The sequence below is a fragment of a genome, unplaced genomic scaffold (assembly GCF_019419815.1).
Source record: "Pyrus x bretschneideri cultivar Hongxiangsu unplaced genomic scaffold, Pyrus_bretschneideri_v1 Contig30, whole genome shotgun sequence".
Taxonomy (NCBI): domain Eukaryota; kingdom Viridiplantae; phylum Streptophyta; class Magnoliopsida; order Rosales; family Rosaceae; genus Pyrus; species Pyrus x bretschneideri.
In genome coordinates, this window is record NW_025999613.1 from 1,693,730 (window position 1) to 1,697,291 (window position 3,562).

At 38.3% G+C, this 3,562-nt stretch overlaps 1 long non-coding RNA gene across 1 annotated transcript; it reads right to left on the reverse strand.

Annotated features, from left to right (window-relative positions):
* Window positions 1-340: 340 nt before the first annotated feature.
* LOC125479966 lies at window positions 341-2,325 on the reverse strand. The gene is made up of 2 exons (XR_007260387.1): window positions 1,722-2,325; window positions 341-713 (listed from the first exon to the last, which is right to left on the reverse strand). It is a non-coding gene; the product is annotated as an uncharacterized LOC125479966 (long non-coding RNA).
* Window positions 2,326-3,562: the final 1,237 nt, after the last annotated feature.

Here is a 3,562-nt window from a genome sequence, read left to right on the forward strand (position 1 = left end):
CTTGAATTTGATTACCCGGTTCATCATAATTTGCTTCATCTTTAGATTTATCATCAAAACGACACTCCTTGTGAAGAAAGTTGTGCAACACTGCACAAGCTAATACTAACTCTACTTGTGTTTTAATTGGAAATGGAGGTGTTGACTTAAAAATTGTGAATTGAGATTTAAATAAACCAAATATCTTTTCCATTAGGTTTCTCAAGGAATCATGTCAAAGATTGAACAACTCATTTGCATTTACGAGGTCACGATCGTTACTAGCAAAATCTTAAAAATGATATCGAACACCTCGAAATAGAGCTAAAAAGTGGCGACAATTTGAAAATCCACAATCCACTAGAAAAACTTTACCTAATTAAAGTCAAAACACATAAAGTTATGATTTCTAGTACATCTAGTATAAAAATAACTATTTACATGAATACGAATCTTCACTTTAAGTCTGTTCCTCCTTGATACAACATCATCTAGATGGAGTCACGAGCTGAACCCTCCCATCCGCTAAGAATATATATGAATTCCAAATCAAATTACAAGCGGCTAATACATTTTGTGCTATTTTATCATGACGATCACGATAGCTGGCTATTTCAGGTCTCAATACCATTGCTTGTATGTGTTCCATCAATAGGTTGAATTAAGTATCATGTGCTCTTCCCTCCTCCTCCTTCCTCCTCCTAGGGTTATGAGCAACTGCATGATCAGATCAACTGCATGTTTGCAAAAATCAATGAAAATCTTCTTTCAGTATTGAAGCTGAAATTTAAACTCACTTGGGCAGATACATCACGTGTTAAGATACAAGTGGAGAGACACTTAAAAAACTCTCCTTCAATTGTGTTATGACATGTAGTGTACCAAGCACATATGTTTCGAGACCATTGAAAACTCTCTCGATATTTAAACCTCTTTCAAGGTCAACATTTACGATTTATAAATACAAAGAAATTGTTAAGTTTAAGCAAGAAATGCATTTGTAAAAGCTATTGAATATGGTGCATGTGTGTTATTCCACACACTACTACAAAAGAGGCTATCACTGCGGTGTAAAAACCGACAAGAAACCCCAATTACTGTCGGATTTTTGGTAAGAATCCAACATCAAATCGTGCAATGTCAGATAAAGGAACCGACATCACTGCTAGCGTCACGAAAAGGGTATTGACATCGGTTAATCCCCTTAATCGGCCATCAAGAAGCAAGGTAATATAAAATATAAAAAAACAACAGCGTCGGTTAAAAGTGACATCGAACCTTACATTGGTTAGAAGCGACATTAAATTCTGATATGATGGCGGTCCTAACGAACATCAAGTAACAATTAAACAACTAAAATATCAAGCCTACTGTCGGTACTAACCTTCATTGAATAAAAATCCATATCTAAAAGGTTCTTGGTTCCTACATCAGCCTTTTTCTCCCTCTCTCTCCTTGATTCTCATCACGTTTCAATCACTTTTTCTCTCTATTCTTTTTTCCTTTTGTCAATTTTTTCTTCAACTATTTCAATTGAATTGCCCATTTTTCATCAATTAGATCTAATGTGCTCGACAGTGGGGTTGTAAACACAAGGCAAGCTTGTGCCAATTTCACTTATGCTTGATTGCCGCCGAAGATTTTTCATCAAATATAAAGCTCTGTCCGGATAACTATATATTGTAACTAAATTGATAACACCAAATAAACTTCAGAGAGCCTGATTTGAAAAAGAGCTATACCTGAGTCTTTGATAACACATCCACATAAAAGCCTTTGCAAGTTGCTGCACATTCAGAAAGCCTATGAGGGATTTCTCTAATTAGCTTTGCTTCTTTTTGTAGTTCAGTTCTCTCTCGATCGAACTAATTGATCGTTCAGTTGTCTCTTCAAATTATGGACATCCTGCTTGTAGTTCTCAGTTGAGACCTGAAAAGGTTTGATAAGTGAAAACAACACATAGAACTTAAGCAATAAATAGAAAAACAAAGGTCAGGGAAACGTAAGAAAAATAGATGAAAATTAGACTGGCAGGAGCTTCGTCACATGGCGGGGAGTCATTTGAAGGTAATCAAAGTCATCTATGAAACCTTTGTTCATTTTCAACCATGTGTCTTCATCAACCACATTGCTAAAATCATATGGAAAAGGGTTAAAACTGGGCTAAAAGCATATGGAATGGGGAGTCCTAAAGATATCCCCTTGAGAGAATGCTGAGGGAAGGACAAGAAGAAGGGGAAGGGACTAGCGGCGCAAAGAAGGATGGTGTGAAGGGAAGAGAAAGATGGGTTTTAAGTAGGGGTTCAAAGTTTCAAAATTCGACGATGTCGGTTAAAACCGACACCACCCTTCATTGACATCACCCTACTGATAGGAGCATATTCATGCGACTTAAATGGCTTGTTCTCGTGCATTTACGTTATGTTTCTCTAGTTATTTTAGTCATTTATGCTTCTTTTGTGTGTTTTCAGGTTCTAAGGGCTTAGGGAGCAAGAAAGTGCATTTTGAGGCTATTTGGAGCATTTTTGGGAATGAATTGGATTAGCTTATCCATGGAGCCAATAGGATGGACGAAATTGAAGGTCATTTATGCACTTTAGGACATACAACAAAGGGCCTAGCCCATTCTCTCTTATTCTCTCCATTATAGCCATGCAAAGAACCATCCATTCCATAAAAAACAATCCTTAAAGCCATTTCCAACACACATGCACCCAAACAAAGCCAACCTAGCTAACCCTACATGCATTTCTTTATTCACTCTTCATCATTGCATTCATCACCAAAGAACTCCACACCTTGCCGTGCATAATCCCTTCACATTCAGCCACTTGCATTCACATGCATCACAACCCCAAAACCATCAAACATTAACTCAATGATGTGCATTCCCAATCCCTTTCCAGCATTCCACATGCATTTCCACCTTCCTACTTCATCATTTCAGCCACATATTCACCCACATGCACTTTAATCATTCAACACATGCATTCACACAACAACAACAACTCAATGCCGTGCACTCCCATTGCCTTTCCAGCTCACTTTTGCATTTCCAGCACCAAAACATGCACTCACATGCATTTTCACCACCATTCACACACACATGCATCCTGAAATCCTTGCCGTGCCTTCCCCTTAGATTTTCAGCAACTTCTCTTCATCATTACACCACAAATCACCCACATGCACTCTTAATCATTCATCCATTTCACCACAAATCCTTCTTTGCCGTGCACATGGTCTTCCCTTTTTCAATTCCAGCTTTCAAATGCAAACACATGCACAACAACACCATCACACAACCTGCCATCATTCACAAAACATCCTTTGCTTTACATCTCCACAAACACATGCATTTACACCACCAAAAATCCCCTTGCCGTGGCTTTCACTCCCATTTCCAGCATCTGCACATGCATTTCCAGCTTTCACATGCACACACATGCAATTTCAGCACCAACATTCCCCCTTTGATGTGTACCCCTTATACATTCCACCTAATCCACATGCATTTCCAACCTAGCAAATCATTCTCCTAGCTATCATTCACATGCTCTCCCATCCATTCTCTCTCTATATA